A 16254-nucleotide genomic window follows, 5' to 3' on the forward strand; every position below is an offset into this window, starting at 1 on the left:
GCAACAATAGGTGACAACCTATTCGGGACTGGTGAAACAGTATTATCAGTCAACATACTTCCCCCATTTGAAGAAGAAGGAATGTTAATAGGCTCAGAAGGGCAAATGGAGTTAGTATTACAACGACAAGATTCCAAGTCATTCTCCAAAAATTTAGCTGTCAAAGACTCCACAATTCTGGTGTTATTAGATGGACAGTAGAATCTATAACTTTTAGAAGTTGCAGGATAGCTAATGAAAAAACCAGGAGTGGTTTTGGGATCATGCTTCTTTTCAGAAGGGTTATAAATTCTCACTTCAGTTGTACAAACCCATACCCTCAAATGATTCAAACTTGGTTTTCTCCTAGTCCACAATTCAAAAGGTGTTTTAGGAACTGATTTGCTAGGTACTCTATTTAAGATATATGAGGCAGTTTTAAGAGCTTCTCCCCAAAGAAAATCGGGTAATTTGGATCTCGACATCATACTCCTCACCATATCTTTCAAAGTACGGTTACGACGCTCATCCACACCATTTTGTCCAGGAAGACCCGACATAGTATATTGTCCAACAATACCACATTCTTGCAAGTATTCAGTAAAAGGTCCCATGAACTATCCTGAATCAACATGTTTACCATAATACTCACCACCTCGGTCTTACCAGATTTAACTGAGAACAAACCTTATTTATTTAATAACAAATCACTATACATTCTTGGAAAATGATATGAGTGAAATATTAACTTACATATAAAATTGGGACGACCTTACCACCGAATAGCATAAGATTCTTAGCCATGTTTCTAAAGAGAAAATTCATGGACTCGTCAAATGTAAAATCGTATTTGGACTTAATTTTAAGGAACTCTTAAAAGATATTCAGACTAACATTAGTGAACCACTACTATTTGTGGAAAGACGTTATATATTAAATTCAATATTCATTGATGGTTGTTCTAGATTTGGTTATGTTTACCTTATAAGTAGTAAGTCTAAGGCTCTTGTTGAGTTCACGGTATTTATAGTCAAAGTTTAGAGCTTGTTATGTTAAATACAATATGACTAATAAGAATGCGAGATAAAACCGAGACGGTGAGTTGTTATGACAAACGAGATTTTTTGTTGAATGCTTATTGTTAGACTATATACACTATGTCAAATCTTGTTGCACTAATTGTAGTGAGAAGGATAGGGTGAGGAGTTTGATTCAAGATACAAATTAACAGATTTTACCTAAGGTATAGCTTTTACATCTGCCTTATATATCTTGGACCCAGTACCTGACAACTTTAATTTGTTTTTTGAATTGTCTTTTGAATTATGGATGGAAAAAGTCGAGTTTGAACATTTTAGAGTGTGGGATTGTCAGTTAAGTTGAGAATTATATTTATAATCATTCTGGAAAATTTTGATCCCAAAACGACTCCTAAATTCCTTGTTACTTATAATGTAAATTTTAAAGTTTAAGATTTGTAGAGTATATAACAGTTAAATTTATGGAGAATGGCTTAGAGACCTGTTGTTGTAACAGAAGACCCATTTGTCTCATCATGAGTTTGTTAGTCTTTTATTTATGCATTAGAAAAATATTTATTCTTTTTTTTTTCTAATAGGGGAAGTATGATGAACAATAATGTTATTTCACAACCCTTATGTTGTTGCACATTTTAAAGTGTTTAAAAAAAAAAGGCATTAAGCATTTAACTATGGTGATTTTGTTGTCTACATCGGGGAAGTTGATTATGACTTGAATGAAATAGTTAAGATTATACCTATAAACAAGGTATTTATTTTGTGCAAGCATATAAATCATAAGGAGGTTATATATGTATGATGAGATGCAATCGATAAGATACATAATAAAGTTTAGGAGTTAATTGTTACTCCAGTGATTTTTTATCCAGTCGGGTGTAAAGTGAATCTTTAAAATAAAGATGGATTATAAAGGTTATTAAGAAATCTACGGATATATTTGTGACAAAGGGTTATACTAAAAGAGAAGATGTGAACATCAATAAAATAGTTTCACCTATTATTTCAAAGGATTCTTAGGTCTTTAACTGTTCATGATTTAAAGTTATACCAAAATGGATATCCGCATTATTTTTTTTTTAATGATGGTTTTGTTGGGAAAGGTAAAGAATATATGGTATGTAAATTGAGGAAATCATCGGTTTATGAATTTAAAAAAAAACAAGTTTCTCATCAGTAGTATATGAAGTTTCATAAGTTTGTGCAGTATAATGGACTTGTTGAAAATACTAATGACATTTGTATATATTACAAGATCAGTGGGAGGATATTGAATTGATATTCCTTGTTCTTTATGTTGATGATCTTTCACTTGTTTGTAATGATCTTGGTTTGTTGCATGACACAAAAGCAAATCTTTTCATTGTCTTCGACATGAACGATTTGGGGGAAGTATGTTTTGTACTTAGTATTAAGATTGTGTGTGACATGTCTAACAGAATGTTAGGATTATCTCACGGGAGAAATGTTGAGTAAACCTAGTGTAACTCTCATATCTAAAAGTGATAATTTAAGTAAGAATGAATGTCGTTGTAACACCCCACGGTAATTGAAGAGGTCCAGTGATAGGTTTAAATGACTAGTGCTTAAAGGGATTGGAAGTACTACTCATATCAACAAAGTGCACTTTCTTTTATGGTCATCCATGCGAAAGAACTCCAAAGTTAAGTGTGCTTGACTGGGAGTAGTCTTAGGATGGGTGACCTTCTGGGAAGGTTTCCAGGATGCGCATGAATGAGGACAAAATGCGCTATAAAGGACCCGTGTTGATCTATGGGCCATGTACACAACCTGGTGAGCTATCATAAGTAACCGCTCTCGACCCGGTTTGGGCCGGGGTGTTACAGTCGTCATTAAAGTAGACTTGATGAGAACACTATGTAGAATATTTCTTATGATAGTGCTGTTGGTAATTTGATGTATGCTGAAGGTTATGTTTGATGATATAAAATCTGGTACATGATTTGTTTTTATGTTAGCTGTTGGTGCTATATCTTGAAAAAGTGTCAAACATAATGTAATGTCTAATTGTCCACCTATATTACGGAGGCAAAGATTATAGCTTGTTATATGTACAACTCCTCATTATGCTAAAGGAATGAGATATTATCAAATATGTTAAATCTAAGTTTTTTTATTTGAAAATTCATAAAGTTAAAGAATGGGTTGAACTTGGAAATATTGAGTTTGTGTCTCTTTTAAATAAGGAGATGATTGAGGATCCATTAACTAAAGTACTCATGGTTATTGAGTTTTGAAAAGCATGTTAAAGATATGAGTGTTATGATTTCTTTTGATGCATTGAATTAGTGGGAGTTGTAATTGAGATATTTTAGTACTTGAGGTACTGTATATATGTTTTTAGTTATAAGGTTTATGTTTTAATTCTCACTAAATGTATGCATATTAAATATAAGCTTAATGTATGTAAGATTATTATTATAGTTCAATTTGTGTCTCGTTAAGAGATGTAGTGCATTAAATCTTTTACTCTTTAGTGGGTGGAGTTATCTTTTAATGGATGTTGGTTGTTTAGCCATTGCCTGTTTTGGTGTATTTACCCTTTAATGGGTGGTTAATCTCTAATGAGTATAAATATACCTTAATTGGTATTTAACTTTTAAGATAATTAAGGGGAATACTTCTTCGGAAGTGGGTCTCGTTTGAGACTGTGACCGAATGTGGTTAAGCATGCTCATCTTAAAGTTTGGATCTATTATGCTAAACCACAATACACTTTGTCACACTTGGGACTCATGTCGGTAAGCTTTTGGTGTTGTGATCATGGAAGGTCTTGTATGACTTTAATTGTACTATGTCCGCTATGATTCACATTAAATTGCTTATTGGACCGAGTTCTGTTGACTGAGATGTTTATATGGCCATGTTGTTCCACCCGAGAGTCGTTTTACAAAATAAAGGTTTTCGAAATATTTTCGTAAAATAAAACTTCTTTTAATAAAACCAAAAATGTCGCCCAAGTGGGAGAATGTTGGATTTGGACTTTCATTAGTCGGTTTTATTATTTATGAAAACGGGTTGAATGTGACCGGTAAAGCCTACTACAGGTAAATGATCCATTGGGCCTAGGTCTGTCTTAGTCAGTACGGTTAAGTACATAGTATGAAGGTACAGATAAGTGTAGGGCCTCTTTATTATACAATGGGCAGCCTGATGCGGGGCCCAAATACAGTTCTATTATGGCTAGGTCTCTCTTCCTGTCTAAAATACCTCTAATCTATATAAATAGGTTAGTGGTTTGACATGCCCCATTGATTGTCATCATAAGGAAACCTAGAAGAGGGAGGAAAAGATCCTAGTATACTAATCATAATCACTATTATTATTATTGTGCACTCCAGACGATCCGACTGCTGCTTTCGCTAAGGTATGTACCCTATACAATGATCCTTAATAATTTATCTTACATGATCCCAATTTTAAGAAACCATGTAAGATAAATTAATAGGATCATTGTATAGGGTACACACCTTTAGCGGAAGCCATAGTTGGATCAACTGAAGTCATAATAATAATAGTAGTGATTATGATTAGTATAATAGGATCTTCTCCCCCCCTCTTCTAGGTTTCCTTATGATGACAGTCAATGAGGCATGTCATCCCAATAACCTATTGATATAGGTTAGAGATATTCTAGACAGAAAGAGAGACCTAGCCATAATAGAACTGTATTTGGGACCCCCCATCATGCGGCCCACTGTATAATATACAGGCCCTACACTTATCAGTACCATCACACTATGTACTTAACCGTACTGACTGAGACGGACCTAGGCCCAATGGATCATATAACTGTAGTGGGCTTTACCGGTCACATTCAACCCGTTTTCATAAATAATAAAACCGACTAATAAAAGTCCAAATCTAATATTCTCCCACTTGGGCGACATTTGTTGGTTTTATTAAAAGAAGTTTTATTTTACGGAAATATTTTGAAAACCTTTATTTTGTAAAACGACTCTCAGGTTGAAATATGATGCGTGTCCTAAATATGTTGTTTTACACCCTATTTTACACGCATTTCAGAGCTTATTTGTGTAGTTTAAGCTACTATTTTCCCTATTTCCGTCTACTTTTGTGTTTTTGTGTAATATTGCAGAAATGTGAAGAATTCAGCGGAAATCAAGCCGAATCCGCCCCCGAGTACTTAGCATTGCATTTGACATGGAGTAAAGACTCGGGAAGCAAACTTGGTGCGCGTATCGAGGCTCGAGAGACGAATTTACTAAGCTTTTGGAGCAACTACCTGATGAAGCAGTCGATAGACTGGTGTTTTCAGTCGATCGACCAGAGCACGACTTACGTAAGCTCGTTCAAGATGCAGATTCAGTCGGTCGACCGGTCCCATTGGTCGATCGACCAAACCGCTAATCTGACGGGAATTAAAAGAGGAGAAGTTAGAAGCCCATTGTAATTAGGTTATGAGGATTAGGTTACGTGATAGTTCCTATATAACATAACTCCTCCTCAGCATCTATCATCTAGTTTTTATCATTGAGTTCTTAACATACAATTCAATATTCATCAATAAAATTTACCTTTCGCATTAAGCTTTGGTTGTTTCCTCTGCAATTCTTCTTACGGTATTCTTCTGTTCTTTGTTTAGTTTATTGCTTTAAAATTCCTCCGTAGTTAGACTTGCTAGTTTAGATCTCCCAAAGCCGAATTATCGTTTCGTGTTAGTTATTTATTTAGTTAATTTAAGTATGAATTCGTTTGCTTTAGTAGTTAATTTTATTGCTGTTATTACTTTTATCATGAGTAGCTAAACCCATCGTGCTAAGATGTAGGGGAACTGTAGTGTAGGCGGCGTAAAATAGGAAGGCTGATATCGCGCCATGGTCGGTCGACTGGCCTACCTGGTTGATCGACTGGCTCCTGTGAGATTAACTTCGTTTTAATTAATTTAATTGCTATATTTGACGAATCGAGTGCACGCGCCTAGTTGAATGCTTAGGAATTGACCGACCCGATAAGATCGAAAGATAGGGGAGGGAGACAGACTACTTAATTGAGACGACTAAATTAATAAGATCGAGAGATAAGTTAATTTAGACTGTAAATAACTTTTCAGGACGAGAGTCAGCATTAGTGATATTAGGGACCCGTAGCTAGATCGAAAGATGCTACCTGTTAAGAGTGGACCGAGAGGACCTCTTATTTTCCCGTCTTACGTGATTGTTTCAGACTTACCTAGGGTACTACCGCCAAAACTATAGTGAACCGACCGTCTTAGCACCCCTTTTAATATTTGATTTCATCTACTGCTCATTTCTTTACTTTGATTTAGTTTTTTCCCTTTAGTTACAGAACAATTCAAAACAAACCCCCACACGTTTGTTACTTTAAGACTAAAATCGGACAATTATTAATTGCATCGCCTCTCTGTGGTTCGACCCTGACTGCCACTAGCTATAGTAGTAGTTTGGACTTATAAATTTATCTTTGGTACTCTACGACGGTATCAAATTTTGGCGCCGTTGCCGGAGAGGCAATTGTTTAATTTTTAGTTGTTTTTATTTTAGTCTTTTTCTTAGTTTAAGGGACATCTGTTCCTTAAACTTCTCTCATCTTCTACTTGTAGTTTCTTCTTATGCGCAGGTCACAGGGTGGTGAATTGAGACCACTAGATCCTGAGATCGAAATGACTTTGCGTGAGTTGAGACGATCATCTAGAGTATTGCCGACAGAGGAAGAGCTGAGTACTCTGTCCAGTTACTACGAGAATGAGCTATTTGAGGAGGATCCACCTTCTTCTCCTGTTTCTACTTCTTCATCAGAGACCGTCACATCTCCAGATATGGCTGAAGAAGCAAGTATAGTCAGTCACTCAGGGCCGAAAGCTGAGAATCTCTATAAGGGATTCGCATTACCAGGGACAGATAGAAAATTCAAACCGAAACCGTCTTACATCAACTTGGTTGAGAGAAACCAATTTGGGGGAGCTACAAATGAAGATGCAGCTAAACATATGAAGATATTCATTGACTACTGCTGTTCCATACCTCCACCAGCAGGTGTGACCCAGGACCAGGTAAAGGAGACGATGTTCATATTCTCACTCTGTGATGCTGCTAGGGAGTGGTACCGAGACCTGGATCGAGCTGCTAATAGGATAACTGACTGGAATTCTCTGGCCCTAGCATTTTATAAGAAGTATTTCCCTGCATCGAAGACCAATGCAATTAGAGCTCAGATCACGAGCTTTAAACAGGGCCCTGATAAGGACTTTCATGAGGCATGGGTCCGTTTCAAGAGACTGGTGCGATCTATTCCGCACCATGGGTTCGAGCAATGGAGCCTATGTAATCAATTCTACAATGGGCTTTATGATGATCAGAGGGCTATCCTGGATGCTGCAGCTAATGGCAGGTTTCAGGAGAATGTTGGAGAGACTAAGGGGTGAAAGATTATTGAAGACATGGCCACCCATAGAGCTGAGCATTGAAATTCCCGGGGTAATCAAAGGAGAGCCGCTGAATCCCCTTCTGTAGCTGCATTAGAAGCTCTCACGACCAGATTTGATAAGTACGAGTTGGGAGGAGCTTTAAAAGGAGGGATATATCAAGTGAATACCGTGTCAGACGGTTCTTTCGTCTGCAAGAGATGTGGAGGAGAAGGACATGTTGCAGATTTCTGCAGCAGTCCCTATGAGGCTTGTGCTGCTTTTCAACATTATAGGCAGACAAACACTTATTTCGAGCCGAATGTCCATCCAAACTTGAGGTGGAGTAGCCAAAATGTCCAAAATCCGACTCCACCTCCACAACAGCAGAACTATGTGCCCCCTCATAAGCAGCAGCAGCCATACCAAAAGCCATCGTATGTCCCACAGCAGCAGCAGCAGTTCCAAAACTCCGATTTTACGGAGTTGAAAATTTGTTGCTAAAGGAGTCTCAAGCTAGAGAGGCCGGGATGAAAATTTTGGAGTCTCAGATCGCTCAACTGGCTAGCAAGAGTGCAACTCGAGTTCCGGGAAAATTACCGTCGCAACCGGATCAAAAAGAGACCTTAAATGCGATCACTTTGAGGAGCGGGTCTACATTTGATGGGCCCGTTGTGGTCGAAGATGTCACTGAAAAAGATGAGGCGGAACCAAGCAAGAAAAAGGGCGGAGTGAACAGTAGCAAGAAAAAGACGATCAGCAGGTATATCAGTCGATCGACTGACATACCTGGTCGACCGACCAGTCCGCGCAACAGTACGAATTCTGGTTCTGAGGAAGTCAGTCGATCGACTGACCAACATGGTCGATCGACTGAGGATGCTGCTGATCGTGAACCTTTTCATCCTCCAATGCTAGATAACTTGAGGGACCACTTGTTTCGGTGTACGACAACTCCGAAATTATTGAGGCAAGATCCAAATGCTGATGGGTCTATTCCGGTTCCAAAGTACGACTCAATGACGATTAATGGTTCTTTCTTGAGACGGTCTAAAGAAGGTTCGAGCTACAACAAGGACAAGGTAGTGGATTTTCAGCCTAAGTCCACTGATGCCGGTATGAGAGACCTAGAGTAGAGGGCTAAGTTGCTTCTTACAGCCCCTTATCCAGAGAGATTGGTGCCGACAAAGGATCAGGTATCGTTTAACAAATTTGAAAATGTTATTCGTAGTTTAAATGTGCATGTTCCTTTCCTTGAATTAGTTAATCAAGTGCCTGCTTACACGAAATTTATGAAGAAGCTTTTGTCTAAAAAGAAGTCACTTGATACTTTGTAATCTGTCGCACTAACTGAGGAGTCATGTTCTTATTTGACTCACACTGCACCTCATAAGCTAGCAGACCCAGGTAGTTTTTCAGTCCCATGCAATATTGGCACCTTTTCTATTGAGAAGGCATTATGTGATTTAGGAGCCAGTATTAGCGTTATGCCTTTGAGTCTTGCCAAGAAATTGAAATTGACTAGGTTTGCAGTCACTAACATGACAGTACAAATGGATGATCGATCTGCGGTCCAGCCTATAGGAGTCTTAGAGGATATTCCTGTGCAAATAGGAAAGTTCTTTTTCCCAGTTGACTTTGTTGTACTAGATATACCCGAGGATGCTCACATTCCTATCATTTTGGGTAGACCATTTCTGCACACTGCTGGTGCAGTTATAGATGTTGGCTCAGGGACATTGACCTTGAAAGTAGGGAAACAGTCCATTGTTTTTGCCCAGACAGCTAAGAAGGAATATCCTATGTGGCCAGTCACTTGTAATACGATTTCTAAGAAGAAATCTTATTTTGTGCTTTCTGACATGCCTGCCCCTATGCCTACACCTGTTATAACACCTTCGCCCCTGATTGGGAGCAAATTCGAGGAAGATTCTTCTGTTTTAGATATTGCAGGAAATGGTTTGGGGAAGGAAGAGCCGTTCGTTGCTCCAACTGCGAAGGAGCCAATCGTTCAAAGAGGCGGTCTAGGATGTCTTAGCTATGGCACTGATGAGGAGCGTGATGAGGAGCCAGTTAAGGTGACGGAGTCCGATTTGGATTTTGAAGAGCCAGACGAGGTCATTGATTGGGAAGATGTTAGAGACGTTGATCCGTTGAGTTCTGCGGATATTGGAATTGATAGGCAGCTGAGGAGATGAGCACTGTAGAGGCTACTTCTTGTAGCCAGAAGCCGAGCAAGTGGGCCATTCCGTGGCCATTCTTGATCAACTATTAGTTGACTAAGACTTTTCTAAAGACGTTTCATTGCTTTTGTTGAACTTTTTTTATTGTTTTGGTTTGCGCGAGACTTCGCTTTAATAAGTTTGCTTAGGATTTTAAAGACTTTAGACTGTTACTTTGGGTTTTGCGCAATTTTGGGCACGTTATTATGTGCACTTGCAGGTTCATAGACCTTATTAGCTCGATTTATTGAGCTAAATCGAAGAAATTGGAACCTTACAGCAGATATATCAATCGATCGACTGACATACCCAGTTGATTGACTGACCGCTACAGTTACAGGAGCTTCTGTTCCTGTCACTCTGGTCGATCGACTGGGTGATATGGTCGATCGACCATCTCTCACTGTTGTACCTATTCACGACCATTCCCCTACTGTGTTTGGTCGTTATGCGGAGTTGAGGGAGTCTTTTCTCCACTTTATTCTCCGATTCATTTCTGTTTTCTTCTGTTTCCTTATTTTACACATAATTACCGCTTCAACATTGTTTTCTCGGAATTACGCGCGGTACTTTTGTCTCTTTTCAGGTATCTACGGTAGCACTGCTGGCTACTGAAACCTCCTAACTCACGCTGGTTTGGGGAGGTTTCCTTTTGCTGCGCTTAAAGTCTTCTGAGTTTCACTACTACAAAAACAGACAAAGAGGACGGTTCAAAACCGTCCTTAAATCTTAAAATAACCGTCCTTAAATCACCCGTCCTCGTTTCCTAAGAGGACGGTTAGAGTGAAGTCAAACCGTCCTCTTTAGCTTTTCAAAAGAGGACGGTTGTGGAGTTGAACCGTCTTCTTTTTATTTAAAAAGAGGACGGTTGCGCCTCTCAACCGTCTTGTTTTGGATGCATGGCAGGTAAGATTTTTTCACCAACTTTATCACGTTTTGTCATGGAACCGTCTTCTACACATTTGTTTAAAAATTAATTTTGCGCGAATTAATGAATATAGCCCGCACAATTGTGGCACACATGACACATCCATACTCTTTGACAACTAGATTTTTGAAATGGAAATTAATTTCATTCATATCCTATACGACAATAGTCGTATTGCTTAAATATTATATCCGGCTACATTTCAGTAATTCTTACATATATACTCTAAATGCAACCAAACAAAACGAAATAAGTTTGAACCTACAAAATACAAACTATTTAGGTAATATCCGAGCGTTCAGCCTAAATACTTTAGACGTTGCCATCAAATACTTGTGTCTTAAACTCCAATGCATATTTAGCCCAAATTTCCCGCACCTCATTAATTTGCTCAACCGTGTATGTCTTCGGGGCTATAATCATGAACTACATACAAAGTAGCCAAAAACCACAATTACATTTATTTACAAATCAACGCGTGTAATTTATATAAAATGAAGTAAATACTGAAACAAAAGAAACAAATGAAAGGACGTACACTTGGAATAATATTAATATATCGTCCTCTGATGATCTCCAACATATATCGGCATACATAATATATATCCACATAAGACGGTCCTAAAAGGCTGCGTAGGACACTAAAATCGAAATCATGTCAACTACAATGTATAAAAAAAATAAACCCACAACAATAAAATAAACACAGATTAGAAAGAATGGGAATCCTAGTGGATACAAGATGTGAAATTTGTTGCACTTGTCCTCGAAGATCATCAACATTTATTTTATGATTGTGATTGCGATGGAGTGTATTGGAGACTACTCCAGGATAAGCTAAATGTCGGGTTCAAGTATGGGGAGGCGTATGTTGGTACTCTAATTGCGAAGGCTCACTAGGATGCAGAGAAGATATGTTGGGGCATGTCATGTATCTTTACTATATTCTGTTTCTAGAATTCAGACAATAGTCAAGACCGCAATGTGACACTACAACAATCAATCCTAGAACTAGGACATCGCCCAAATTTTCCATCCAACCTCAGAAGGAGTGCACACCGTCTAAGCCCTGCACCGGACTCGACAAGAATCGGAATGTTGCAATATGTTGGACAGAATCCCGAAAACAATTGGAAAGAATCGAGCTGGAATTTTTAAATTCGGCTCTGGTCGAACTCAGAAGATTAGGTTTGGTTTGGACCGCCCAATTGTTTGTTCTAGACCGACCAATGAACACCCTAACCTCGGCTCCTTAATTGTGGAGCCAACTATAGTGTTAACGTATTGAAAGCATGGAGGGTAAATTTATGAATAATGACGTTCAAGATGTTTAATTGATACTACTACGAGTACTAATTCTCGCTTAAATACTGCTAAGATAAGATAACAAAGGCCAAGGTTATATCATTGTAAAACAACGGGTCATGTTTTAAGAAACTGGATCGCATAATGATGAACACAAGACTTTAGGTCACCCACTTGAGTAGTGGCTAAATTACTATTCGGTAATCAACCAATTAGCAGAACAGCAGTAGCAAGAGATGATGGGAAAAAAATTAATTGCATCACAAAAAGCAAGTTACCTGTTTTCAACATCAAAAGCGCACATAGGAAGATGAAAATTAGGCATCACAATCGCTTGAGAAACCTTATATATTCTGCAACACAAGAAATATCGATCATATGTGAGCATTTATAGAAGATCCAACACCATCCTCGGACATGGCGGTTCAATAACTGAATGTATAAAGGTAAGCTTTTTATCGATATCTCATTCGCATCCGAAAAGAAAAACGACTAAGCTAGCAACACCAACTCCCTAATTAACACAAACATGGAACTTTGGAAAAAAGTTACAGACAAGTAACGGTAGTATTTCTGATCGTACAACCAGATAACTTAAATTGAGACGCAGCACATTCTATACACCTACATCAAAATGCAAACCCAAAGACCCGGAAAATGAAAACACAACAGTAAATGTTCTTAAATAACACTGTACTTAATCTATTATTTGCTTAATGAACCATGTTTTATATGCATCAAAACATAAATCAACAAGAAATAGATATCACATTCACTAAGTTCGCTTAAGAGTGTCTTTGAAAAATGTTGTTTATTTCTTTAAAAAATGAAAGAATGTTTGTGTTATACATCTACAGTTATATAGCATGAATTTTCAGCCAATGTTGTCTCTCACGAATTTTTAAGAGACATTGCACATTGTAAAGACAAACAATAATTCCATAAACTGCAATTTCACACAATCAACAGTTAAGCAAACATTAGTTACACCATAGACAATATGTTTGATTCGGCATTTTGAAGAAGCTAAAGTACATGTAATGCAATTTCAATGAGATTGTTGATCAGAGTTTTATGTAAGACGAGTACAAAAGTTTTTATAGGACAGTGGTAGTGGAAGGTGTTCGAACAGTCCGGAGAGTTAACTGGTGATTTTATGGTCGGGAGAAGCTAGTGTGATGGGCAGAAGTGGGGTGGTTTGCGACAGTGGTGGGCGGTGGTAATAGGGGAGGAGAAAGGAGAGTAAGTTGTGGTTTATTTAATTGGGACCTATGGTTAATGAGCAAGTAAATTCGATTTAACCATATTTAGTAATTATATGACCATTATTAGGACTACTTGGTAATTCTAAGGTAAAAACTTGGAAATAGATAGAAGTGGAAGAAGAAAAACTTGTTAAAAGGAAATTAGGAAGAATATAAAAACGGAGAAACACCAAATGATGTTCTCTGGGTGTAAGAGAAAAGGAACACGGTCCATCACTTGTAGTTGAAAATTCATACCAAATAAAAGCATATTAGATTCAAGAGTTCCACTCTTCCCACTTACACTGCATCATGTATACTAATAGCCGGTCTAAAAACGGTGACAAATTTGAACTACGGAAATCTTGGATAAAACGGGTCGACATCGAGACCCGGATCATATTCATTCCTCATATAGAATTAACGGGCTGGTCTCACATATCCCTTAAACTTGATCACATATAAGGATATCTCATACAGAGTATAAATTTGTGTTCTGGATTAAGTTCAATTATCACCTTCAAGGACAGAAAGATTGGCAATAAATGCACCAAGTGCGGGTGGAGCTGCTTTCAAAATTCCATCCAATGTTGACAAGGTACTAGAGGCAACTAGAAGTCCAGGTATTGCTCCACTGGGAAGAACTCTCGACCCTGCAGTCAGTCACAACAACTTTTACATTTAAGAAACCAAATTCAATTATAAAAAACGGGTTTCTTGGGTCAAAAGTTACCATATATTTAGGGGTATTTGCAAAACAACTACCTCTGATTTATTTTTTGTTTTATGCTACCTTATGTTTCTATTTTGTTGTCGAAACTACCAAATAAGTGATTCCTGCAAAGTTTTAAAGTTCAAAAATCAAAACTCATAAACAAAGTAATGTGAGATCATAGGATCACAGATCAAGACAAGAATACAAGAACGATAAATAATAAAAGCATACGAGGTTGCGATTAGCATTTCAGTAGCTACTTACTTGGAAACGATTATAAGCTGGCAATGAGCCAAAGCAGCCCCTACTAGATCGGCCGAGAGTTCCACAGAGCCTTAATTACGACGTCGAGTTTTAACCAATCCTCAGCTACAAGGAAAGAGGCACAACAATAAGGGCCTAAACAACACCAGGAAGGGTACCTGAACCTTTTCCATTAGTTTAATACAATCGTTCATTCCATCCAAAAAAACAACACTAGGAAGGGACAAAAACTAAAAAAAATAGAGCAATGTTGCCGAGACTTACCGAAGAAAGAACCTTATCTGTAAGTTACCGATATTAACTGGTAATTAGCAAGGAGAAAGAGCATTTTATACCTTTCTGAAGAGTACAACGAGTCTGCATGAGATGTTCTACCCTACCCATATAAGCAATCATACGAATAGTCGGGTTCCCAGATCCTAGTTTAGATACGATCTTCATCAAAAATCGAGCAACCTAAGAGTAAGAGAGAAGAGAAATGCATTATGATCTAGAACTAACGTCACTTCTTCACATTCCATAATTAGCCATAAATCGATGAATTCATATTTCGATTCCTAAATGCGATTTAAGTTTGGCTTTATATTAGAAAATGGGTAACATTAACCTCAACACTAGTCCTTAAAGGTCAGGTCTCATACTATGGCCAATCAAACAAATACCACCAGGAAAATTGCCCGAGTAACTTTACCCATGCATAAAGATGTTTTTTCAGGATGACCCATGATGAAACTTGCATTGAAGAGCAATGTGAAGTGCGGGGTTTTGGAGATGGGAGGGAATGAAATAATTGAAAACATGGTAAGCAATAGGTAGTACCTGAAGTATAAAACAACATTGTCACCTTCATAGGTACAAGCAGGGACATAGACTGCAAATAACTCGGGCATATTATCGCTACTGAGAGATAGCCATGCCCACCACATAGCTTCCGACATTCCTCAATCCCATCCTGTACAAAACATAATTACATATGCCAAAGAAATGATGTTTACCATCTTACGAAACAGCGTGCAGTAAGAAAGCTTGATAAATTCAGCAAGATAAACAATTACACACATTAGCAGGAGCATATTAAGGGGATTGGGGATAGCAATTTGTACGAAAAAACGGAGCAGCAAAAATAAGTTTAATAAACGAATTATCTCTTTTGAGCGCAATTCCCAAATGAAAATTTAGGCTCACCTGCATTTGGAATTAATTGAAAACATTTGAAAATCGAAATAAGAAAAAAAAAAACACAAAACACTAGTCTTTACCTCGCCTTTTTTTTTTCTCAATCTCATCCTAGCCTTCAGGCTTCATGGCACCACCAGTTTACTGTTATGCAAAATTGATTTGATTGTTCAATTATGGTGTTTACGAACTCAATTTGTACTAAATAAACGATATGGGCCGAGTTGCATGGTGTTTACGAAATCAATTTGTATTAAATAAACAGTATTTAATCAGCAAGTATATATTACCTCGGTAAGTAGATGAAAAAAGGCGATCGATGGTGGTGCGTTAGGGCGATGATGAAGGAAATTGTGGTGGTGTTGATTTGCAAGGCGCGCTGGTGGTAGCGAGAGGCGGTGATGGTGGCAACGAGAGGCGTTGACGGTGGTTATGCTAGGGTATAATGATGATGACTGTGTGTTTGATAAGCTAGAGGGGGAGCGAGAATGAATATGGAGTTGGGAATTTTAATCATCACTATGGAAAAATAAGAAGACGGGTCTTAGTAATAGCCGTCTTGTTTATTAATAAGAGGACGGTTTTATTAACCAACCGTCTTTGTTACTTTTACAATGAGGTTGGGTGTCTCTATTAACCGTCCTATTTATGTTATCACTAATGGCGCCAAACTTATTGACTGATACAAGACGGTCCCGTCCCCAACCGTACTCTAAGAGGCGTCCTCTTAGCCAAAAATTGTAGTAGTGTTTCCGAGTTCTTTTTCATGTCTTATTTAGTTAATTTTATCGCAAATTCCCGTTTACCTTTTATTTCATTACATGATTTTGCACAATGGGGACATTGTGTGATTTGGTTTGGGGAAAGATTTTGCGTTGCATTCATATGTTTTATTGCATTTCTGTTTCACGTTTATTGCACTTCAGTTTTCATTTGTTGTTTATTTTCCTATATATATATATATACAGAAAATTCAAA

The 16254-nt window shown here is 37.8% G+C and overlaps 2 long non-coding RNA genes across 4 annotated transcripts; both read right to left on the reverse strand.

The window, feature by feature from the left end:
- Positions 1-10789: 10789 nt before the first annotated feature.
- LOC141633756 (uncharacterized) lies at positions 10790-12205 on the reverse strand. The gene is made up of 3 exons (XR_012538534.1): positions 12156-12205; positions 11111-11213; positions 10790-10998 (listed from the first exon to the last, which is right to left on the reverse strand). It is a non-coding gene; the product is annotated as an uncharacterized LOC141633756 (long non-coding RNA).
- LOC141633755 (uncharacterized) lies at positions 12203-15748 on the reverse strand. Of its 3 annotated transcripts, XR_012538532.1 has the most exons (8): positions 15567-15748; positions 15360-15420; positions 14920-15052; positions 14436-14556; positions 14101-14205; positions 13887-13958; positions 13640-13774; positions 12203-12230 (listed from the first exon to the last, which is right to left on the reverse strand). It is a non-coding gene; the product is annotated as an uncharacterized LOC141633755 (long non-coding RNA). The 3 variants fall into 3 exon arrangements; XR_012538531.1 differs by having other exon boundaries at positions 13640-13958; XR_012538533.1 differs by lacking the exon at positions 15360-15420 and having other exon boundaries at positions 13640-13958.
- Between the last annotated feature and the right edge of the window lie 506 nt (positions 15749-16254).

The sequence above is a fragment of the Silene latifolia genome, chromosome Y (assembly GCF_048544455.1).
Source record: "Silene latifolia isolate original U9 population chromosome Y, ASM4854445v1, whole genome shotgun sequence".
NCBI classification, from domain to species: Eukaryota; Viridiplantae; Streptophyta; class Magnoliopsida; order Caryophyllales; family Caryophyllaceae; genus Silene; species Silene latifolia.